At 36.3% G+C, this 26347-nt stretch overlaps 1 protein-coding gene across 3 annotated transcripts in view; it reads right to left on the bottom strand.

The window, feature by feature from the left end:
• Positions 1-26347, bottom strand: part of Lama2 (laminin subunit alpha 2) — a 563701-nt gene that overhangs the window by 428109 nt on the left and 109245 nt on the right. The window lies entirely within an intron of this gene.

Raw genomic sequence — 26347 nt, 5'->3', positions numbered from 1 at the left:
ATCAGGGAACCCAGTCCAGGTGCTTCACTTCCAGTCAGTGAACTGTGGCATGCATAAGTGCGTGTATGTTGGTTTGTATGTATATACAAACCACTGCTTAGATCTCACCATTAGCACCTTTTCTAGTTAGTTCTATTTTCAGTTCTTTGGAAGTTTAATTTATAGTGTAGAAAAAGTAGTGGGTAAGAAGGAGGAGATGTGCTATGCATTCCGTTCCGAAAGGCAGAATCCAGCCTGTCGCACTGCCCCAGTAGATGTGCTTTAGTAACAGAGGCCCCAGCCAACCCCGCAAAGCCAGGCAGCCCATTCACTCCCCCGGGGCCAGCCCAGCAGCTGCCAACATCCCGTCAGTTTGCCTCTGGGGTCTTTGTTTCCTCCTTCACTGCTGACTTGCCCTGACCTTCAACATGACCTTGAATCCAACCTTCAGGTCTGGAGAAGACTCCACATGTCCTGCCCCTCAGACCCCATAGTCCCTGACTTGGGATGGCCAGACCTGCACTCTCTCAGGTCTGAGTATCGTGAGAGTGGACCCAAGTGGAACAGAGTAGGCAAAAAGTACTCTATTTTATCTGTTTAGAAAATATAGGCTAGTATTACACCCAGTTTCACCACAGGAATAAAAGAATGAGGGCAAAATGATATAGCTTTAAAAGGATTACAGATACAGAGACATTGATTCAGAAGTTTTTTCACTTTTGACACATTATTTAATACCCCAAGAATCTCACTGTGTAAATCGTATTAATTCTAATTGACAGATGAAGAAAGGACAACTCAAAGAAGATTCATTTGCAAAGCTAAAACTGATAATGTGATTTGAACTCAGCCTCATCAAAGCTCAGACTTCCGTCAGGCATAAGAGAAAGTCAAAACCCAGTCCTCTGCAATCATTAATTGGCATTTTAGGAAAATTAACTTGACCAGTTACCACTCCACTGTTGTTTTATAGAGTTTTCTATCCATAAAACTCAATTTATTAATAAAATTTACAGTTAGTAGCTTTCACTTCTCTCTATTGATTTTTTCTATTATAAGTATTGATCATTTGCTCAAAATTAACCTTTTTCACAATGTAATTGCCTTGCTTTATGGTTAGGGGATAGGTGCTTTATGAATTTTCTCATAGTCGTGTTGTTTATTTTTAAAAATCGGTGAAATACATGGTCCAAGAAGGTCCATAATGAGTGACTAACAACCAACGGGACAAGTCAATCAATATCTGAGCTTTTATTGAAGTCAGCAGGTTGCATTATAGATTGCAATCCATTTACATTATTTGGTAAATCAATCTGACCCTACCCATTTATTCTCATTCAAAAGTATATTTATTGCTCTATTCAATACGGGTTGCTTGTTAAGATTAGGTAAACATTAGGAGTATAAATGAATTACAAACAGCTGATGAACCTTTGTGAAGCATTGACTGAGCGCTCTCCACTCAATTGGAAGTCCTCTCACGTTCATGGCATAAAAGCCAGTGGCTCATCCTCCACAGGACTCTGACTGACAGCTGTTCTGAACAGATCCTAGACTAAGTAAGTGTCGTGCAATTTGTAGCCACTGAAGAACAAAATCTGAACATAACCAAGTACTATTTATTCCACGACGTATATGAGATGTGATCACAAAATACAGTGAATGCTGCCTCTCCACACCACCCAACAGAAAAGCAGGGATCTTCAAGATGAGAAGCGGTGCACTGCGCCTTAGTAACAGTGTGCAACAAGTCCGAACTTGTTTGCTGCAGTCAGTCCATTGTGCGCTGCAACTGAGAGGAGTGTGTTAAAGTGTGGCATCAATCATGGATCACAGACTTCACACTTCACTGAAGCTGCTCAATTATGATGCTTGGATTCCGGCTTTTTAAGAAATGTCATTGCAGGAGACAAAACTTGGGACTACTGTTATGCCTTGGAGACTAAAGTTCCTAGTTCCCAGTAGCAATAATGCAGTTTTCCTATGCAAAAAAAAGTACGTCAGTCAAGGGCAAATGTCAAGATGATATTGATTGTGATTTTTGGCTTAGATGGAATTGTGCGAGTTGAGTTTGTACGCAGGAACACTAGCCTGAGTGAATACTGTAAGGGCACTAAATGGAGCACTTTAGAAATGCTGTGCATGCACAATGGCCCAAGAAATGGGCAAAGGATCCCATCCTCCATCACGACGATGCTCCCTGTCCCACTCTACTTCTGGTATGGCAATTTCTGCCAAATAAATTTTACCATGTTTCCTCATCCACCCTATTCTCTATATCTGGCACCACGCAAATTCTGGCTCATGCCCAAGGTCAAAAGGACCCCAAGAAGTAAATGATTTTAATTGATTCAAGATACTAAGTCAGGCATGGGTGATGCAACGAAAGAGTCTCACGAAAGAGGACTTCCAGCGCTGCTTCAGAAAGTAGCAAGACGGGTGAGATGAGCTTCTTCCAAGAGAGGAGGAGCATCTTAAGGACGTTAATCACAATGTTTAGTTTACTGCTAGAAATGTTTTATGCGAACATCCATCAAAGTTAAGAGCACACTTCATATTAGAGATTAGAATATATATAATTTATAAGATAATATTTTTCTGTATTATACTTGTCAACTATACAATTTTGGAAAATGTAAGTCTAAATCAGGGAGAAAACAGAAATTCTGCTACAATAAACAGATATTTAGAAAATTCACTACATTTTCAGTGTTTTCATTTGGATATATTTGCAATACACGTACTTCTTCAAATACTATGGCGAGTTCATATATGCTGAAATTATTTTGGTGATCTGTGCTGCCAACATGCCTTCTTTGTTTTTTGAGACAGGGTCTTGATAAATTGCCCAGGCTGATCTGAAACTCACAATCCTCCTATCTTGGTCTCTCAAGTTCCAGGGATTATAGGCATGAACCACCATGCCCAGGGAAAGTTCTTTTTAAAACTGAGGAGTCATTCCTGTTGAAGCAAAATTTCTACAGATACAAGCTAAAAATTCCTCTCTCTCTTCTCTCTCTCTCTCTCTCTCTCTCAACATAGAAGCCAATGATTACTGTCCATACACACGAATATGGATATAGATAATGTGATTGAAACTCAGATTATTGAATATATATTCCACTCATGCCTGAAGAATTATATGACATCTAAGCTTTTATTGCAGTCAGGCAACCACTAACACACAGAAGGCAGAAAAATGTAAAGGTTTGGAAGAAGGAAAAGACCTTAGGCAGTGGATAAGCCCCAAGTTCACAGTATCAAGTGGCTAAAATTTAAATCAAAATTTATAGTTTTCCTGGGTGGAAGAACCAAGAGCTGAGCAGCCACGAAGTGAAATCTTGTAACACAGAGAGCCATAGAAAGAGAGCCTCCGGATCTGTGCACAAACTGCCTAAACTACTCATGGATGCCAGAATTTCCTAAACCCAAGAAGAGCCCAAGTACTCCAACACGGTCTTAACTGAACCAAGTTTAACCTCTTTGAAGGTCACAGGAAGGTCAGAGTTCTGAGTGTGAGTCCAGCCACATTAACCATCAGAAGTAACAATAACAACAACAAGGAAGAGGGAGTGTTCTTCAGAGGCACCTAAAGAAATCCAGACTTTCTATGCGGCGTCTTTTACAAAGCACAGCCCACATTTTTTTAAAGCACCAGACAGATATAAAAATTAAAATGTAAGCCATACTTAAGAGAAAATTCAACCAATACAGCATCAAAAGGCATCAAAGGCATTGAGATACACCAGATGTTAGAATACATAAATATTTAAAGCAGTTTTTTAAACTATATTCAAGGATGCATACACACAATTTATCATGATGAGACAATAAAACTCACAAGGAAAATAGAAACTAGAAATGTATGAAATATGCAACTGAAAAAAGCAATATCTGGAACTTTAAAAATCTACTACATATGATTAACAAAAAATTGTAGAAAATAGAAAAAAATATGAGAAAAATTATAGAAATATTAATTGCTGTTACCCTCTTGAAGTCTGTAAAATGGATGTTAATATTTACGATAGAAAAGGCAGTGTTGCCATGATGAGGAGATTCTAATGCTTGCAGATATAATACATAAGGAAACTGTATCAGAGTGTAGAGGAATCATTACAACTGATCATGTGTATTTACAGGGCTTTTATACTTTACGTTATATGGGATGAAATTGAAAAGATTGTAATGCAAGCGTTCAAAAGTTGATGAAGCAATTGAACATTCTACTCTGTTGCTATTGAGAGTGCAAATTAGTGCAACTACCTCATAAAATTGGTTAAGCTATCTTAATATATTTCCACCTAGACCTAGGATCCACATTTCCTATCATGGCTAAATAATCAAGACATGATAGGCATATCCACAGAACAAGGTGTAGAATAATATTAATGAAGAATTTTATCACAGTAGCCACAGCTGGAATTAAGTCAGGTTCCATCCACGAAAGAATTGATGCACAAAATGTGAAGGATTTCTACCGTGCAATGCTACTTAACATCAAAAGGCAACGAATTACAATACTGATACAGTCAATAACATAGATGAGCACAGAAGTCACAGTGCCAAATTAAAGAAGCACTGCAAAAAAGAACACACACTCTGTTATTCACTCATGTGATCTTTCTGAAAACACAAAACTAATCCTTAGAGAAAATAAATTGGGAAATGACGCTTGTCTTTGGAGGTTTGGGGGAAGAAACCGACTTTAAACCGTCATAAAAGAAATATTTGTCATTAACTATTCCTAATAGTAAGTTATATCATTAAGGTGTATGTACTTGTCACACCTAATGAGTAGAAAGTAAATTTTACCTTATAAAGAAAGTGCACCAATACCGAACTCCAGTTACTGATATTTATGACAACAAATGCAGGGAGACCATTTATATTGTATCTAAAATTGAGACAAATTCATAGATATTTTCAGGGGAACAGATATACAACAAAGGAAATAAAGCACAACTGTAATGTTAGGCAAGGTCATGCACTTGTATAATCCCAAGACAATGGGAGGCTGAGGCTGAAGGATACTAAGTTGGAGCCCAGGATGGGCACTCTCACAACTCTGTCTCAGTTGTGACTGAGTACGGATGTAAGAGTAGGGATGTAACCCACTCTGAAGGCCTTAGGTTAAACCTCAGTACTGAAAAGAAAGAAGATTCCAGGTTTTGAGTATATTGTGTTCACTGCACAATGAACTATATAGTGTTCTTTCAAATTTTCAGCATGGAGGAAAATTTTCAACATAACAGTTTGAAAAAACATGGAAATATAATGCATATATGTCTAAATATTTTCTTATTACTTGGCTTTCATCAATTTTCAATACCTGTACCAATCAAAAAATTAAACTGATATTTCTTAAACCAAATATGAAAGTGTTGGATATACACTACAAAAGGAAACAATCTTTTCAGCCCCCTTAGAAGTCAGAGGAATCTGGCAAAAGAAAGTGCTGCATTAGCAATACCACAGAGTTTCTCTAAACAACAGCACGCAACTTCACTTCCCTTGAACAGCTTTCCAGTTATTCTATCTCCTGTATCTGCTACTGCTGAAGTTTGGACTTAGGGTCAAATTTCGTGCACCAGTACTGCCTTTTGTAGAACTGCACGGGAGTTGCTGAGAAACGCACCCAGCACGTCATTGAGTCACCCACTGTGGCTCCATGAAGACTGGTTCCTCGGGCTTTAGGAGACTTTTCTCCAAGTGAGAAAGTTCAAAGTTGTCTTATGACAGCAGACACATGCCAGTTCGACGGAGCCTAGCTCCAGCTTCCAATTTACAAGTGAAGAAAAGAATGCCTGGAACCCGGATGGCAAAGCGAGTGAATAAACACAATGCTTGCAATTCAAAATAACCGGGAATTAGTTTTACTACTACAGACTTGTGTCTCTCCTCTCTGTATCATAAATGAAAATCTCTACCACCTCCTACATCTTTCCTGAGCTATATCCCATCTACTTCTTTCTTTTTGTGAGTGCACTCATGGACCTGCTTTCACCGCAGTTCACAAGTCCTGTGATTCACTTCTAAATATCTCCAAGTTGAGAAAGCACTGCTTCTCACTGGAGTTGAAGCTGGGACATCCTCTGATAATTATATTGCTTCTGCAGCAGAAGATCCCCAAAACCACCAGGAGAGGAGAGGACAAAAGCTTCCTTCTTCCTCCTGAGCACTGCTCACACACGCATCCTTCTTGTTTTGCTCAGTAACTTCTTTTCATGAAGTCCAAATATCCTGCCCTTCCCACATTCTCTCTCCATTACTGACTGCAGGAAGACCATCCACACAGATGCTGCTGTCTAATTCCCTGTCCTCTACATTCAACTTCCTGGCATTTTTTCTAAGTGAGTAGATGCAAACGAGCATCAATAAAAGGTTTTCCGCAGAACATATTTGAAATTCTTTTGTAAGCAAGTATGTCTAACTTCTCATTTGAAGACTTCTGTGTCCAATCTATTAAATACGTGTCTCTAGCTTAAGTTTAACTTCATACTACATTGACTTTTATATGCAGATGCTCTATCCTTACCTGGACATGATAATAATAGAAACCTAACTACTCTTTCCTCAAGACTCCCCTCCCGTTCTTCTTCCACAGCGACCCTAAAATGATCTCCTCTGAAGATCACACTTTCTGTGTGGAGGCCTCTGTGAGTCGCCCGTTGTCCCGAGCTTAGTAGCCACATTCTCTGCAGTCTGAACATTTCTAACAGACCCCTATGCACCTCTCTGAATACACCTGGAGCTGTCCTTTCTACAAGTCCAGAGTACTGGCACCCTACTCTTCACAAACAGAGCAGCTGCTTTGGTGTTTCTTCCTAACATCATCATCTCCTTTCTACATACTTGCGTGTTCAACTCATCTCTTCATGACCCAGCTCAAATATCTCCTACCGCATGCATGGATCCTGATCTTTCGGTAGAGAATCTTGTTTCCTTCTTTGTGTATTCACGGTACTTACTTGATGTTTCATTATAACCCTCCTCATGCTGTAAGTTTCATCCTTTACAATGGATCTCTACTATACATTCAGTGTATGGTCAACATCAGCTGACAGACTACACTGCTCAAATTGAAATTAATGACAAAGTACATATATGAATTGTATAATCTTTCTGCAAAGAAAACTTATAAACCAAGACCCTTGATGTGTTCAAAATACATCATTGCTTTTGGTACTGTAGCTAAATGAAGCAATCCAAAGAAAAATGAAGTAGATTGAAAACTGTAGTGGACCTTTGTCATTTGTGACTATCTAGCATCTCTTTTGCATTGCTTTTCTTGCATAGCTGGAACTGTTCGGTGTGGAAGGTAGGCAATGCTGTGTCTTTAGCCCGAAAGAGAGGAAGTGGTGAGGCCTTTATTCTCCCTGCCTTGAGGCATGGGCACATGGCTTTGGCCTAGGGGTCTGTCCTTGAATACATAAAGCACAAACAAGGGAGTTAAAGGACATCAGATCCAAACAGGGTGACAGTGATTCCAATAGGAGGGGAGGCAATGCTGGCTTACAAAGCAATGACTCAACAGTCATGCCTTTCGATCCTGTATCTCCTGAGCACCATTTTCAAATCTTTCCATTGGTTCTGGAGGTTATGTGATGCAGTTCAAATACATTTCTACTTCACAGTATCAGTAGCTTCTGTCGTGTGCAATCAAAAAGCCCAGTGGATACAAAGATCCGTAGTGATATGTACAGATAATCAGATGCACCTGTAACAACAGGAAGATCAAGAGAAGACAACTTTATAACTAAGAAAATGCACCTATACAGTATGTGCATATATGTACTGCTTCCTTTAAATGTCTATAGAATAAAATACGAAAGGATAACAGCAGTGAACCTAATCACAAGTCTGTACAGAAAGCCTCACAGTGACATGATAATGATCAGAAGTGGTTACAATTCTGTTTCACAGTCAAAATTTCCCTCTAATTTCTTCTCTTGTTTTTAAATCATACACTTTATTTTCATTATTTATGTATAACATTTGCTAAGCCATCATTTTAAAATGACTATTATCTAGTGCATATCTTTAAAGAAAGATACTGGAACCTGGCATAAATATTTCCAAACATGTTTTTCCTGTTTCATCAACTGAAACATTAAGCTAATTAAATATTGTAGAATAGCTGCCTTCATTGCCTGTGTCTAGCATATTAATTATGTTTTAACGTAACATGCACAGATACTGAGATAAACAATAGATCTCTAGAAATACAAATATAATGCATTCTATTTACGTGCTTAATTTCTGAAATAATACATGTTAACATTTATAGTCCAGTTTGTGAAGACCAACGTTAATATAACTGATACCCAGTGGTAGTTGGAAACTTGCTATGGAGAACTCGGTCAATGTAACAATTGTTTTCTTGATTCTAGCTTTTTAGAAATTGTGAAAACCAATCATGTATTATTTACAGCCATATATGACAAACTGTCTCTCCCTCTCACTCTTTTCTTGTCATCTTAACCTTGGTAGATAGTATTTCTCGTACTAGTTCATGCCAAGCATCTATTACCTCTCAAGAGAATAAAAAGAAACTGTTCACAGGTTTCTAATTTTCTGTTTTAGTTTCTAGGTCTGAGGAACATTTTAAAAAATATTCATGCACGTAAACAGAGCTGTTTGCAAGTGATGTGCTATTTAAAAGGCGAAAGGGAACATGCCAATTTAAAATGTTCTTAGACGTGTCAAGGAAGTAAAAGAGATACTTGTCTGTTGGAATTCTGAGCTGTGTGGGTGTGTAGGAACACATTGGTATAAAACAAAAATGGAAAAAAACAAAATGTTGAAGAGAATGATTTCCAGCTGTGCACCACAGGAAGTAAACTGAGTGCATTTGATCCACAATGCAGATGAAGAGGTTTATAGTCCTGGAAATTCAGCCCAATTCGAACTAATAGCTGTCCAGACACAACAAAGCTTGAAAGCTAGGAAAAAAATAATGCTGAATCCAGTTTCACAGAAGCAAACAAAACCAAGGAGAGTACATTTTCTACCCTGTTTCCAGGACTTTCAAATTTATCTTACGCTATGACTTATTCGAACCATTTCAGCTTAATAAAGAAGAGAACATTTAAAAAACTGTCTGCGTTGTTTTGTTTTCCTTTTCTTACTTCAAATCAAACAAAGTAGTTCACGTTTCTGTGTCATTAAAAAACTTACTATTTAAAAAGTTAACTATTTTTATTATCATAAAAAATAAAATTGGGCCAGGGATTTAGCTCAGTGGTTCTGCTGCCTGCTTCACGAGCGCAAGGGCCTGAGTTTAATCCCCGGTGCCAAACAAATGAGATAAAACAAGCCAGAGACAACTATATGTACTCCAGAAGATGTAAAGCAAGTACAGCAAATTCCAGGACTTACTTTATGCAAAGATACCTGAACTGAACTGAAGGATTACTCTGACTCAAGTGCCATTTCAGACAATTGGCCAAGAAACGTAGGATTTTTATCAAGTTGCTGATGAAGTGCATTATACAGCTAATTAAGATTACTTCTTAAACTCGCTGCGACCTAAAATTTAAACCTACTTAAGAAAATAATGGCCCAAAATACACCAGTAAGGTCACAATAATGTGTCTTTAAAACAGTGACTTCAAATACGGAATGCCTATTGCAAACTTTCCCACAGTCCTATAAATACTTTGTGATACCAACTCCGACCATTCTATCATTCACAAATTGCTGTTGATCATACTATTAGTGATCAGTACACTTCCTGAAATAAAAACAATCAAAGTTAGCTAGATATCATCTCTGCATCTAGAAAGAATAGATTTTAGGGTGGGAATTTAGTTCAGTGGTGCCTCACAGGCATAAGGTCCTGAGTTCAATCCCCAGTTAAAAAAAAAAAAAAAAAAAAGAATAGATTCTAACACCAAAACTAACTCTGCAAGAAACAAGTCCCCACTTTTCCCTACTTCCATGACGTCTGAAGAACACACTCTGCATCAAACACGGCACTGGTCAGATTTCCCATCCTTGTAACTTGCATGGAAATCTTACCTGCCAGAGGCTTAAAATTAATATCCACAAACTGCTTTGTTTTGGTTTCACAATGTTCTGTGTGAAAGGCATTCCTGAATCACACCACTAGTTTTCAAAATCATTACGTTAAAAAAAAAAATAATGATCATAGCTGGGACACCCTTCTGAGTGTGCTGGCAGAAGGGGACCCAAAATATACATCACGGGGCTGGCAGCTGCTGAAGTTTCCGACTTTCTCCCAACCTCTCTTCATCCATATCAGTAGAACATATGTTTAGAACCTGCTGTCTTCTGCCTGCCTTCCGTAACGAAGCTTTGGCATGCCTCCGTGCACTTCCAAAATGAGAAGAAATGGAAAGGAAAAGAAATGCGAAGCCCCGTAAAATCACCACAAACGAAATTTAGAGCTTCACGTTGGCAAGTACTCCACAAGAAAGGTGTTTGCATAAAGAAAATAAATACAAAATGTATGGGTATGTCTGCTGTAAAAAGCCTAAAACTTCTAACATCGGATACACCTCTGGAGTGCTGTCTAAACTAGGAGCAGGAGCTTGTGTTTGTGTCCCTCAGGCACTGTCAGAAGTGGCGCATGTGGGCCGTGAGGAGTGCAGGCCTCAGGAGAGCTGCTGTTCCCTGGGCTCCGTCCCCATGTCGTCTCTCTAACGATGAAACACACGGGAAACACCGGTCTACATTCTATTGACCCGGACTTAAAAGACCTGGAGGAAGGGAGGAGTGGCATTCGTTGACTTCACTCATTTTCATTTGTTTTTTCTCGGGATTCAAGTTCCTCGGGCCTCGTCCTGGATCCTTTGTTTATTTCATGCTTCTCCCCTGATAATTTCCTCTTCTTCTGAGCCATTACATCTTGCCTGTAACGTCAGTACCTCCCAACTTGATCTCCAGGCCAGTTACATTTCGGAAGCCTAGGACCTATTAATCCCAGGGCCTGGCTGAAACCTCTTCTTAGAGCATCCCACACTTAATCTGTCCAAAGCTGAGTTTGTGATTCCCAGGGTTCCCACCCTCACCCCCAAACCCCCTTAATTAGCTACTTTTGAGTTATCTCCATAACTCATATACTTTACATTACAAAGCCATTATCCTCTAGAGAAAACTGGGTGTCACTGTGAATGCCACTTCATCGCTAAAGACAATTATGATTCCAAAATAAATTTCAGGTCCATCTGGTTCTCTTTGCAGCCACTGCCAACCTGTGGAGTGAAATCACAGGTATGCCGGGACTTCCACGATGGCCTCCTGATTAGCTTCGCTTTCCTCCTCCCTTTTCTTCATAAAATGAAGTTACCTGAAATGCGCATCTAACCAGATCGCTCTGCTTAAAGCCTTTCAGTACATTCCAGTTGCATTCAGGTTAGAATTGTAGCTATTCCCTGCCTTCATTCGGTTTGAGGAACAAAGCTCTGGCGTTCTCCCTCAGGTCTTCACCTAGAAGTGCATGGCCTTAACTTTCCTCCGCTCTTCATACCTTCCTACCGTGCACAAGAGTTGCTTGCTTGTCTCTCCTGTCCTCTGTGAGGTCTTTTCCGTTCCTCCTAAAGAGATCCTCTAGCACAAACCCCAGTGGTGCCGCGATTTCCCTACCTCACATTCATGGCTTACGCAAGGTTTTTCCTCCTCCTTGGAACAGAACCTTCAAGATGGAGGAAGGCCCGGGATTTAGTTCAGCGGCACCGCGACTGCTTCGCAACATGGAAGAAATTGGGTTGTCCTGTTCTCTTCATTTACTGCTCTGTCCTCACTGCCTAGCATAGAGCTGGACAAGTAAGGCGCACAAAACTATTTTCCAGTGTTAAGTTATATCAGAAAGCAGTGGATAAATTGTGAGCCTCTTCTGATGTCGCAAACATGAAAAAAGAATAAAGCCCAAAACAAAAAGGCAACAAACCCACAAAAAAGACACTTCTTTTCTTGTTGTAGTACTGTGACAGCACAGAAATAAAGGTAGTTTGAATGGGTAAAATCAATATTTCCTTACAATATATTGTTTTAATTGTATTCCTAAACCCATACTTGTAGCCTCTAGGTAGATTTCCATTTTCTATCTTGGAAATAAACAAAACCTTTCCTGTTGTGTGAGGATCTTTGTGAGCCACTTCCAATTCTTTCTGGGATTAGGTTGGCTTAGCTGATAATTGAAGAGTTTGACTGAGTGATGTATTTCCCAATGTCTCAGTCTCCCTCCCTCCAAACTGCCAAACTGGAGGACACAAACATACTCAACAACACCATGTTAAGTGATGCAAATGGCTAGGTGACTTCTGGAGCTTTTGTACTGCGTTACCACTTTCAAATTGTACCAAGCCTCAGCTGAAAGAATAGGGTGAAGAATTGGAAAGAGGGTTGTGTGAAAAAATACTTCATAGCTGACTCAAGCATCTAATTCTGTTTTATGCTATAAAAGCAAATTTTATGCAGCTCCAATATATCTATGGAAATACTCATTTTATAGACAAATTTTTTTCAGAGTGAGATTTGACAGTGTTTATAGCAAAACACTTTGTCCTCCAGCAGCTGTTTGAACACATACATAAATATGCAAGAAAACTCACAAATATTCCATTTCCACTTGTAAATACTTGAAGTAAAAAAAATCAGCATTTTACAGTCATTTTGTACAGTGTTGCTAATAACACTTTTCATTTACTCGAGCAATGCAAACTCATAGGTATAATAAGCTTTTCTCTAGAATTTTATTTTTACCTTTAAACCAACATTCTCTGACCAATAAACTCTAACTTACTTTAATGCAAAGGGCAAGATTTATTAACCATTTTTTTCTTAATTTTCAGAGACAACTGTAGCCATGGAATCAAACAGGTACTCAATCAGCAGTCATAAAATTAATGGATAATTTCAAATTCTGTGAACTGTTAGCCATATCAGTTCTAACCTGTAAAGAAGTTCCCTGCGGACCCAAATTGCTCTGGTTTATCTGATCATCTCAAACAAATAAAAGCAAATGCCAATCCACAAGGCTTTCTCTGTCACATGATATATGCATATGGTTAACATTTCCTTGGATCATGCACTTCACGGAACTACAAAATAATTTCACTTATCTCTTGATTACCACCAAAAAACTGTAATGTAGATGAAGTAGGCATTATTGACTCAATTTGGTAGATAACATAGAGGAAGATCCATAAAGACAGATGGTTTCTTAAGTATAGGGCCTATGTTCTTATATCTAGAGCCAGTTCTAAAATGATGTGTGATGCATTCCCTGAATTTCTCCCACTATGCACACACTCAGTTAGGTTATAATGACACAAGCAGGAGCAACACAGGCAAGGCCTCTGGCCATCACAGAGCCTCAATCCAGGGCCAGGTATTGATATGATGGATCTTATGATATGATGGGTAGATTTTATCAGACCTATTTCCATATTAGACCAGAAGTAGGAGTTGACATTAGGCAGATAGGAAAGAAGCTCATAACTGGCCGGAAGTCAAGCCCAGAAGATGACCTAAGGGCAGACACAAGTCCAGAAAAATGAGTCTCTGCTATGATTTATGTTGAATTCACAAGCAAAGATCAAGATGAAGAATTAAAGATAAAGATCTTAGAGGGAGGATCTGATTCTGAGTCTGCCACTTCAGAAAGAAGAAATATTTCACACCAGCTGAGCCTAAGATGGCCCTCAGTATGGGAGACATCTGTCTGAGCAGTAGGGAGTGTAAGACACCTCTCCAGCTGGTTACACAGTTTCAAAAGTTTTGTGGAAAGTGCTTTCAAAATGAAATGAAAATTAGTTCACCAGAATAGTTTCCCTCCACTTCTTGGGGTTTTTAATCCCAGTTCTCTAAGAATTTACATATTTAGCAAGATATCTCTTTATTTTCATTGATTAGTGGCATTAAGAAAATCAGTCATCCTCACCAGTTTGATGTTTCCAAACTTAAGTCACCTTTCAATTTCCTATTTTTCTTTAGAGTCCTGGTAATAAAAATCACTGCAAGTATTTCCGGATCTCCAAATGTGCTTTGTTTTCACTGGATTAATGAGTATGAATATAATAAATAGAGAGGACCAGGAAATTACTCCTTAAAAATTGAAGAAAATTACTTTTTACGATTACCAAATGAAGCATGGAATATTTTTGGTTCCCTACCCTGTCTAACTTTCTAGTTGACAGAGGGAAGTCAGTTGGATGCTTTGGAACATTGATCTTATTGTAAGACAAGGAAAAATGAGACATTCCTTCTTAAAACATGTTACAGAAGGGATTCCTGTAATGGTTGAGTATTCTTTACCAATTTTTCCTAGTTCATTCTAAGCTTCTGAGGTCTTATCCACTGCCATACACAGCACACTCTTATTTATCCTCTCTCGTATTTTAATTGCGTGATCATTAAAGCTCTTCATTGCTGGTGCATAATGAGCTCTCAGATCACTGTGGCGTCACGAGCTATTTTTTTCTCCACACTTGCACCCAGTAATTTCTTCATCCGTTTGCTTTTAGGTTCGTGTGATTTTTTTGCTTCCAAAATATGTTGCTTTTCAGTTTTCTATGTGAGACTTCTGATTTGTGTCTTCCCATTGTTCTTGGCTAATGTTCTCTCCTTGTATCTTTAAATAATTTTTTACCTGTTTTGGTACTGCTGGCCAATTAATGACACATTGCATCATCCAATACCATGGGGATATATTTAGTGGATTTGGTCATGTTCAGACAACCAGTTTGGTCACCTTTGTCCTTGTGAGTACGGAAATCTTGTGATTACCACCAGAATGGATTATGGTTAAAAAGCTACTTATCAGAGTAAAATATTCCAGAATTTAATTAATTTAATACAATATTTAAAAATAAGAGTTAACAATTATTCTGAAGTCTTAAATTTAGATACTCCAACAAGATTAAACTTAAGTACTATATTCCCTCAGGCTCCAAAATTTATTTAAAACTCAAGAAGTTCAATTTATTGAAAATACATACTCCCCATATATGTATTTATTCACTCACAAAACTGTGAACACTAACTTGTCCTAAGCATGTTGAAACAAGAGATATAAGCAATAATTTCAGAATACACTATATTTGCTCAATAACAACAAACATCTTCAGTAAAGTGCTATTCCTTAGAGATACGAATTCTGCTTACCTTGTGAGGTGTAAAAAATCATCATATTTGTGAAACTGATGGAAACATTTTAAGCCTTAGGATTTCTAGACACTCATAACATTTACTTTCTCTCCTTTTCTGAATCAAATTGAAAATTTATTTAACAATATATCTAATTAATGCAAATCTGACCAAAGAAAATACTTAAGAAATATTTGAAAAATGAATGAATTGATGTATCTCCAAAACACATGAAACTGGCTTTCAACTTTATCAGGAAAACTGACACTTCTGCAAATAACAAAGGTAGTTTATAATTTCATATATGACCGTCTAATGTGTGTGTGTGTGTGTGTGTGTGTGTGTGTGTGCGTGTGTGTGTTCACATTGTTTTGGAGTTATCTGAAACATATTCTCTCATTTGCTAGTCATCCAGTCATATTCTTGGTTTATAAATATGTTTGGAATTCACATTATTGTCCTGTGTTATTGGCATATCCAAAATCCCTAGCTTTATTAAAAACAAAGATTACCACAACCTATTAGATACCTGTGTATTATGGTCAATAAAGATCCACAGAAGTCCACTTACTTTATGTTTTTGCCTTTGTCCAGAATCTTGAATTATTCTCACTGGATTCTTAGATTTAAGTAGCAGAGTTTCCTCTAGGTAGTTCAAGTATTCTATAATCTCACTGTGACTCATCTTCCTTCTCTAATTGTATTCTAATTTTATTTCTTTCTACAGTTCATTAAAATTCCACATTCTAGTAAAATTTCCCTATCCTACTGATAAGTCATTCCCCGTTCTCCTAGTTGTGTTCATTTCCTTACCTGAATTATTCTCCCTAAATCCAAATTTAGTATTTCCTTCAAAACTAGCTCAAAAATCATCCTCTTGATTAAAGCAATCTCCATTCTTTTCTGCTCTTCAGTTAATCTATATCATACAAGTTATTGTCTAAAAAATGCTCCATTTGTTGCTTTTTGTGTTAATGTACTCATGACATTAGAACCAATGCCACAGAGTAAGAATTTCCAACACACTGATTGCATCAGTAGTTGCCTAGAGAGTGCTCAAAAGTTCCTTATCAAACACAGATTCATTCACTTATAATACACAAATATCTGTCTCTCTCCTCTCTATCACACACACACACACACACAATCAAAAACCGTATTGGGGGACATAGTTTCATATATTAAAAGCTATCAGTCAGTCGAAAATGCATGCACAACTATTATACGTGGATGTGGATTCTAATAGTCACCGTTTCAATCTTTTATTCATTCAACAAATATTTACTGAGAGCTTTCTATATACAAGAGGAGAGTGAGAGTTACACATTTCCATAACTTCCCCTGTACCTCGTTGACATTCTGGCACAGGACTGAAATAAAGTTGTTCGATAATAAGGTCTGATCTCTATTCTCAGAAGGGTTATTTATTTTGCACAGCTATGTGGAATGCCTTCTCTGTCAATTCAGGGGTTGTTGCTAAACAAATATTAGGCAGATACTGCCTTTTAGTTTGAACACTGAGGGAAATTATTCTGTTATCTTAAAATAAAAACCACCTGGAATTTTCCATTTTGAAAAATGTTCAATTTTAGTTATGGCTGAATAGAGAAAGCAAGGGCTGAGCAGATGGCTGTCAAAACACCCATGGCTGCATACCCCGGCTAAGAACTTGCACACAAAAATGTGCAACTTCGTACACAGTAGACTTTTCCATGTAAATGCCAAGGGACATCTGGCTTGAAAACTCTGCAAAAGCAATTTGATGCTATTCTATATTTTCCCTGTCTTCCATGGATATGAAATTATGTCAGCATCTGCTAGAATCTCTGACAGGAAAGACAGTACATGCCCAGAACCATTTCAAACCCTCCTGTTTCACTCTCTAACGTTAGAAAACAGCTGGAAGTGAAAACTAACTCACGTGAATAGGTGAATTGCTTACATGAATGTAGTTATTTGGGAACTAGAATCTTTATGTCTAAAAGAGTTAATACATCCCATTTAAAATAAATTATCTTCCCTCTAACAAAACACTATATACTAATTACTTGTAAACAGTTTTATTCTTAGAGCTGTTTGCTAAATGTATTCATCCTTGCCTTTCGATTCAATTTTAGTACACATCTCTGCAACTGTCTTCCTGCAAAATATTTTTACCACAGTCTGCTTACAAAGTTATGATATATTTGCTTTAAATAAAATGGTATGTAATTTAATAGAGAAGTCAATATTCTACAAATTTAGTTTAGAAGGAACATATTTAATTTTAATAGGTACAGTTTGTATTTGATCAAAATACTTATTTTATTCTACAAGACAGAAATATATCAATGTTATCGCTTTAATATCACACAGTTTTTCATTTTATGTCATACCATATTAAATATGAACTAAGGGATCTTGCAGAAAACCAGTCTATATGTAAAGAGAGTGAAAGGAATTTTTATCAAGGAGGTAAATTAGTGTCCAAAGTAAAACACAGATTTTAGTTGGTGGCTGAGTTTGACAAAGAAATAGAAAACCATAAAGAAGGAGAAATTAGAGTCATTCATATGAAAATGGATACATATTGAGGATATACTCTTCAGTGAAATAAATAAGTCACACATGTATAAATACCGAATAGTCTCTCTGGTGTGAAAAACTATAATAGCACACAAGATCTTAATGGGATAATTAATAGTGTGAAATAGGAAGAAAGGGGCTAAAGGTGTAGGGAAAGTGGGAAGGGTAGGGGAAAGGGAACAAGGGAAAAGAAAAAAATATGAGAAAATGAAAAAATGGAAATAAAGTGTTTGTAAATAAATGCAAAGGGGAGGAGGGGTGAAGGAAGGGCAGGGACAAGGGGAAAAATGAGAACCAAGATCTGTCATGTGAAGGTACAGGATACCAGTGATGAATGTAACTGTACTGTATACTTAAAACGTACCAATAAACTCAATAAAAAGAAAAAAGAAAAAAAAAGAAATACAAAAGCAGCTAGGACAATTTTGCATTGTATGCAGGTGTGTGATGCCTGTTCACTAAAGGAAGACTGGGAAATGATTCTGAACTGAAGAAAAGCAACTACTTTGTTCCACCAGAAACAACTTGCTGAAAATTTTCTTGTGGGTCCGTAATGTATTTGGAATGTTTCAAATGTAATTTAAGTGAGCAAAGCACCCACAGGTAGTTTGGATCACAGTGCTCATGGCTGCCGCTCAGTGGCTAGGAAATGTCCCATCTCCCATTTAAAATGCATGGATGTGCACATCCTATTGAAAAGAAGCAAAAATGGTTTCCTTGATTTAAATTTTTTCAATTTAATTTCAATTCTGATATGATTGGTCTCTTTTCTCCACGGACCTTTCTACTTCAGTGCACTTTTTCCTTGACCTACTGACAAAGTTATTGATAAAAGGGGTGCTTACAGCTGTAATAAAGCAAAATGTGGCATTTCCACTCTTACTGGAGAATAATCACTATTTTTAGATCACTATCTTTTATTTTATTTTATTTTTCTCATTGAGTTTATTGGTACATTTTAGGTATACAGTACAGTTACATTCATCACTGGGATCTTGTACCTTTACATGACAGGTCTTGATTCTCATTTTTTCACCTTATCCCTGCCATCCCTTCACCACCCCTTCGTTCCCTATTTACAAATACTTTATTTCCATTATTTCCATTTTTTTCATTTTCTCATTTTTTTCCTTTTCCCTTATTACTGTCCCCTTCTCACTTCCCCTACACCTTTAGCCCTTTTCTTCCTATTTCACGTTGTCAATTATATCATTAAGATCTTAAGTACCATTAAACATGAAAAAATGTTCCACATCACTGGTCATTTGAGAAATGCAGATGAAAACAACACTGAGATTCCACCTCACTCCACAAACAATGGCTCCTATCAAGAAATCAACCAATAACGAATGTTGGAGGGGTTGTGGGGAGAAATGAACTCTTCTCCATTGTTGGTGGGACTGCAGACTGGTTCAACCACTATGGAAATCAATATGGAGATACCTCAAAGAACTGGGATTAGAGGTTCCATTTGACCTGGCCATCCCTCTGCTGAGTATCTTTCCAAAAGAATTAAAAGAATCATATCACAGTGATATATGCCCACCTATGTTTATAGCGGCACAATTTGTAATAGCTAGAACTTGGAAACAGCCCATTTGCCCAACAGTTGGAGCCTGAATATAGAAGTGGTTATTCTATAAAATGGAATACTACTCAGCCATAAAGAATGAGAAATTAGAGTCATTCATAGGAAAATGGGTACATATTGAGGATATATGCCTAAGTGAAATAAATAAGTCACACATGTATAAATACCAAATAGCTTTTCTGGTGTGAAAAACTAGATCACTATCTTTTAAAATCCATAAAACAAACAAAATTTGTTCCTTGGGCTTTTGAGTTTTAAAAATAGTTGCATGTGTCCAAACATACTTTTGCCTCTTAAATGTAAAGATAATATATATGAATATTTGCACTTTCCTCAGAAAATTACTCATTACATATAAGAAGTAACTCCCAAAATGAGGGAAAATACATTTTTTTTAGTAACTAAACATGAAGGATATACTTTACATAAAAATTTGTGAGACAAAAATTCATGTAAGTTTTCCCTTGGCAACTGCATCTTTCCTCAACAATTCAAACCAAGTTAGACAACAAATTCACTCTTACACAGACACTTATTATATGCAATCAGGGATTTTTGTCATTGCAAAATTCATTTATATCCATTATGACCTCTAACTTTATTAGATCTAGATTAATTTTTAATCTAGGAGAAAATAATTCTTAAAACTTTAAATTCATTCTGCTTTTATTGATGCTTCCACATTTTATCTTAGTCAAAAGATTGAGAAGTGATTTTAATCATACTTCTGCCTAATCAAAAACTGGGAAGATATTTTGATACACCATTATTATCACAATACCATATGGATCGCTTTACAAACAATAAATGAGCTAAATATTGGATATGAATTTTTGATTCCTAGGGAATTCAAGACATAATTTGATCGTATTTTCTATATTTTTCCCCACATCATTTTATCTCATGCATATATATCTCATTATTTCAGTAGATCAGATACTGGGGTTATTCTTAAGTTTTATATAAATCGACCTAATTATCCTGCTTGTAATAACGATTTCCTTCAGAAAACAGAAGGATGAAACGGAGCACTTTTCTGAGAGCTTTGCTAAAGTAATCGCTAAAATACTCCTTCGCTTTCAATGACGACTCCATCCTAGCCCACGTTATCTTTGATCATTAGCATCCAGTTAGGCATTGTCAACCTGTAGATTTCACCTACCTGTTCATGTATTTCTTCTCTCGCATACTTATTTACATATATATAATTTAACCATTCATAAGTAGTACTATGGAGTCAATGACAAAAGCAGTGTTGATACAGACTCAGTACTTAATGAGCTACAAGAGTGTAACATTAGTGCACGAGTGATATTAACTATATGCTGTATATTAAGAACTGATGTGACAAATGGAAAACAAGAGAGATTAGGAGGGAGGACTAAGTGGGGGGGAAAGAGCACAGAGAGGCAGTAGATGAACACCGTGCCGTCAGCACAGGAAGGACGCAGCCACAGCGGAAGCATTGGCCTTAGGTATAAAGGCGGACAACTTCAACTACATGAAGAAGGTAAATCAATTAAGTGAGTGATTTACTAAATTTGAAAGGAAAGGAGGCAGCGGATTCAAGGAGGGCCCACTGATTCAGCGCCGATGTTCAGGTATGAGCAACAGGTCAATGTGGAATGTGTAGGCCTAGGCGTTTCCAAAGCGTACTTGAAATAGCATCACGGAAGTACTTGTAGATGCACGGCGAGGTGCTTTAAAGCAGGGAAAGAGGAGCAGTGTGGCATTCAGAAGAACGCTAGTTGGTAAGAATCACACATAGACATTGAATGAAAACTGGTTTAGAGAGGGATGGAATCAAATCAGAGTGCGACTGGCTGAGGAGGAAGGAGAGAGGAGCAGAGGTGGCAAGAGGGATGGTGCACAGGTTTTTGTCTATTTTACCTTTAAAACGTACAATAAAACAAATGAAATGTTAATACAGCGTCATGGATAAATACAACTGAGATAAAAGAAACAGAATGAGGCCGAAATAATGGAGTGGAGTGAAAGAAAGCTAACGTATGTAGGCATGCAGATGGAAATAGTGCTCTTAAATATCTAAACTGGGCACACTAAGTAATCTCAAAATTCACGTGACTTCCATGCACAGTAATATATCCATTAACCATTTGATTTATTATGTTGAATTACTATTCTGCCTTCTAAAAAGAAGCCCTCTTTGAATGGAATGTTGGGTAGATGGTTTCCAGATTGGAAATGCTTTTCTCTTCCTACTGACAGGCAAAAAGTCTAGCCCTGTGATTTATGTTAGGAAACGTTTTTGAAGTATGTTGATTTACTTTATTTTAATCTATTGATTTTTGTCGACATTTATCAAAATCTAGGAAAAGTCTGATGTTTCATGTCACAGTACTACTATTTCCAAACTTTTTGACTACATGTGATTAAAGTACAATTTCTTATGCACGAAAAAATTTTGGAACTGAGAATGAATTTGTAATACGTGCATCATTAAACACTTCATTTTAGGATAAATAAGGGTTTGGTGTTCTAACGAACGTACAATAAAAGCTAGATGACGGCCAGGATTCCTTCTGAGTTTCATGAATAAGCAAAAATGTACAATAAGCAAAATTTTGAAGCATGGTAAGAATCCTTTTATGTAAAACAAAGTAGAACCTCAACCTTAAACATCCTCAAAAATGTACGATGTTATCTTCAAGCTTTCCGAAAGATTACTTTGTTGTATTATCTTATGACATTTATTCATATTCCAAAATTCAACAGTCAGAGAAGGAAGCAAATATTAGAACAAACCAGTCACCCAAAACAACAACAATAGCACATCTACTTAGGGCCTACCACTTGATCATTTCTTACAGGAGTTTAACTAGCATGGTTGATTTTTTTTCTAGCTGTATCCTCTCTAATTCTGTTTAAAGCACCAGGAGACTCTTCAATGGATATAGTTTTCTAGAACCTTGAAGTTCACAAAGCTACCTGGCATGCCTTCTGGCCTATTTTGGGGCGATGGCCTACTTAACACCACATTTTAGAGAAGTCTTTCTTTTGGAAAGAGAGATAACTAGCATTTCAAATTAGCCCACATCTCTTTGTAAAACTCGCAAACCCTAAAGAAATGACATATATTTAAGTAGAAGAACACAGCACACTTCTGCTTTTTTCTCTTTGGCTATTTACTCTGCCAGTTCTTATCAGGGTAAGACACACTTCCAATTATGCAAAAGTCACTTACTGCTTCCTCCTGGGATAATAACACCTGTTCTTGCCTGAGCTGTTCAAAGAGATGCTCAGGGCATTCTTTCTCTGACCTTCCCTCTCCAAAGCTGCTGTTAATTCTTATAGTTAGGGAAGTATCTGTACTGTAATGTTCTTGTAGCAAATGGAAGACAAGTAACATCAGAGAGCTTTTCAGCAGGAACATTTTTATTTCCAGAATTATGTGTACTTTCTGTATAACTGCAATAATTAAGTTATATGGCACATAGCATATATTTTATTTTCTGTACAATCTACTTAAAATCAATTAAAATCCAATATCTGCTTCAGAAGAACTTGCTTTTTCAAAATTATTTTATATAAAATCAAAGTTTTCTATATGGAAAAGTATTGGTTCATAGATGAAATATTTTGGAATAAATGAGTGATATAATATGTTAAACAGCTCAACACCTTATGCAGTGCATACACTGAAGTTTAGTTATCAGGAATGTACTACAATTGAGAGGGCCCTGATTCCTAAACTAAATTCTTGGTACAACACTGAAATTTAAGCCTACTGTACACGTAAATAAAAATCCACAAAGCAGAATTTTCAGAGTTACTGGGGAATCTTGTTTTAAAGTTTTTCTCTAATGAATCAGTCATATGAAACAAAACTTGTTCGTAACATGATTAGATCAAGAGTCGTAATTTGACAAAAGTTAAGGAATCTTTTCTGTAAAGCAGGATACTTCTATCTGTTATAGCTGAGGACAGGTGGCCACCCAAACACTTGTACCTATCTGTCTCTCTGGAGAGCAGTACGGGACTTACCTCTCTGGAGAAACAACCTTACTACAGAAGAGAGAGAAACCTGTATTTTCTTACACTTGATGTTGCCCCAGTAGAGTTCACTCTTTACCCAGTCAACTGCTGCTGTACCCTGTGTGCAAGGCTCTTGGTCCCCTCAACAAGCAACGCAAGTGGCTTTGGGGTCACATAGTTAAATGTAAAGAAAGAAGGAAGGCTATGCAGGCTTTGAATAAAGAGTCTCTTGAAAAACAGGAATCAAGAATAAAGAGAAAAAAAGAAATTGGAAGACATAAGATTTAAGATAGGCCCACAAAAACACTGTAAGACACAAAGAAATCCCTAATATCTTAGGGAGACTAAAAACATAACAATAGAGAAATAATTTTTTAAATTGCTATTATTTCTAAAACAAAATGTACAAATTTTTTGAAAGAAAATGTTGAAGACTCAGTATGAAAGTAAAACAAAATAAAAACTTAAAATATGAGGGGAAAGATGGCATTGTTCAATATGTAAAGGTCAAATTTGACTTGCAGGAGCTTCAAGAGGATAAACTGGAGACTTTAGAAAGAAGTCACTTATATTTAAATAACAATAATAACAGAAATTATTGAAATGGGAAGGAATACCACTTTATACTACACAAGAAAATAATCAAAGAAAGAAAGACTGAAAGAATTTTCTGTCTATGCACATTTTTAAAGAAACTTCCTGTATACCTAAAATATACCAATAAAATCAATAAAAAGAAAGAAAGAAAAAAAGAAACTTCCTGAAAATGTGTCCCAGCAAATTGAGAAAATGAATGAGAAAAGAGGAAGGTGTGGATTCTCAATCAAGAGGTTTTCAATATAGAAAATCAATATTGTAGGTCTAGAAAGCAATCAATCCAAGATCAAGCAGGACAACTTCAAAGACAAGCAAGACAATTCAGAGCAACAAATATTCATGAGGACTGGAAGCAAACTATAATGGCACACAATGCAAAGGGTTAAGAAGGACTAGAAACGTCAGAAAAATAACAGACAAAAGCTACTTAAATGGCATATCATAAAAATACATATAATATTTGAATAAAATTGCAATATAATTGCATTGGAACAATCAGCATTAAAAGCTGAATTTGAATTATAAAAAGTGTCAACTGATAATTAGAATCAATAAATTCAGAAATATGAATAATAGTCTTCCATTTAAAAATATCAGAAGAAATGGTCACAAAGTATTAATATTTGACATCTAAAGGGAATATAGTGGTTGGTGAAGGGAGGGCCTGAGTATTTTGGTTATTTTGTTTGTTTTGTTTGCCAAGCTTTTTAACACCATTAAATTGGCTTGTGATGAAAACACACAAGTTTCATAGTAAATCTCATGAATCTTTACCTTAACTTTTATACATTTTACCATTTCCTATTTATTCCATCTTTTTGGACATACGACCTCAGCCAGCACCTCTGATTTTCTCATTTATGCCAGTTTGTCTAGGATTGATTTCTTGACATTCTCAACATCTTTGGACTTACTACACATACTTACTAAAGAAACAGAAGGTCATAATGTCCTCTACTTCAATATATTTCTTCTATTATACCTCACTTTTGTCACTTAAAAATGTTTAAATGTGAAATTCATATTTCATAATCAATTGTAACTTGAAAGAGCAAAAATATTTTACTTGCCCAACACATTTTCTCTCTTTCATTTTTATTCCAAGGTAACTAGATTTGACAAAGAAATACCTAATCTATTTTTCCAGAAAAATCCCCTGAAATTATCAAATGACATAATGGAAAGACATATTAACAGAAACAAAGCTGCTGCTTTCAGGAATAAGATCTAATGTAAAATAACTACATTTTCTTTTATTCCCTCTAAAAACTAACTTTTGAAAAGAAATTTTAACTATGCTGCAAGATGACCACCAAAGGACAGTGTTCTTCTTTTAGAATGTCCAACTGTGTCTTTAATGAAATAAATAAGATAATGGGTTTGGGGAAAACTCTTCCTTAATTTAAAGCAGACAAGTACTCTGTTTAAATTAACTCCCTCTGTAAAAGTGCATAATATGTGTATGATCAACGGTGGTATTGTAGTTAGTTTTAGGAAAAAGTAGTTGTTAGTATCATATCACTTATATCATTTTGGGGATAATACATCCCAAGGATTTATGGAAAAAATATTTTTAAAAGCAGTATGTTATATATTTAAATAATAACATTTTGTTACTTTATGTTACCAAAGTTAAGCCATCAGATGCCAAGGATGTACACAAAAGTCCTTTTATCTTCATGATGCACATTTGCAGGAGTAAGCAAATAAAAACCTGTACATTCACATATATATTCACTTGCTAAGATCCATTGTATTCTCACCAACATTTTTCACTGGGAGGTCATAGCAGGAATATTTGTTATAAAAAATCATAATGACATACAAAAGTGGAAGCAAAATAAAATGTTTTAAATTAAAATTGAAATGTTGAATAAAAGCAAGATATATCAAACAGACTGAGTTTCAAAAATCTTTAAAATTACTGACTTACATTAAATTTACTTAGAGTCAGTATACTTAAGGATTGCTTAGAAAAAATACTTTAAACTCTTCAAGTGGATAAACAAAATGTAATTATACTTCTGATTTGTGAAGCATGAGACAACCTAAATGGAGATGTTGAATTATTTCTTCAGCATATTTTAACATAAACATAATATACTACATGTACAACATGTACAAAGTTACTTATCTTTAGAGAAAAGGAAATTAGTATTTTTTTTTATTTTCTGAAACTTCTTTTTCTTCTCTGAAAATTTTAAAATTAGTATATAGTATTAATATAATTTTATATGTACTATATATAATCCTTATATAAAATATATACAGAAGAGTGCAGATATACATGCTGTGCACAATCTCAGGGTATTATAAACAAAAATCTCAATTTTCTATCATAATATTATCAATAAGAAAAACCTATTGTAAAACCATTATCCAGGTCAACAGAGAACATAACAAATGCAAACCAAGAATCCTTGCTCACTCCTTGCCTTCACTCCCGTAAGGTAAGGTCAATACCATTTCAACTCTTGTAAGTACAGTTTTAACATGAAAGCTGAG

The sequence above is a fragment of the Fukomys damarensis genome, unplaced genomic scaffold (genome assembly GCF_012274545.1).
Source record: "Fukomys damarensis isolate Sample0158 unplaced genomic scaffold, DMR_v1.0_HiC HiC_scaffold_14, whole genome shotgun sequence".
NCBI lineage: Eukaryota > Metazoa > Chordata > Mammalia > Rodentia > Bathyergidae > Fukomys > Fukomys damarensis.
The sequence above is the reverse complement of the archived record's forward strand: the minus strand, read 5'-3'. Positions and strand labels throughout refer to the sequence as shown.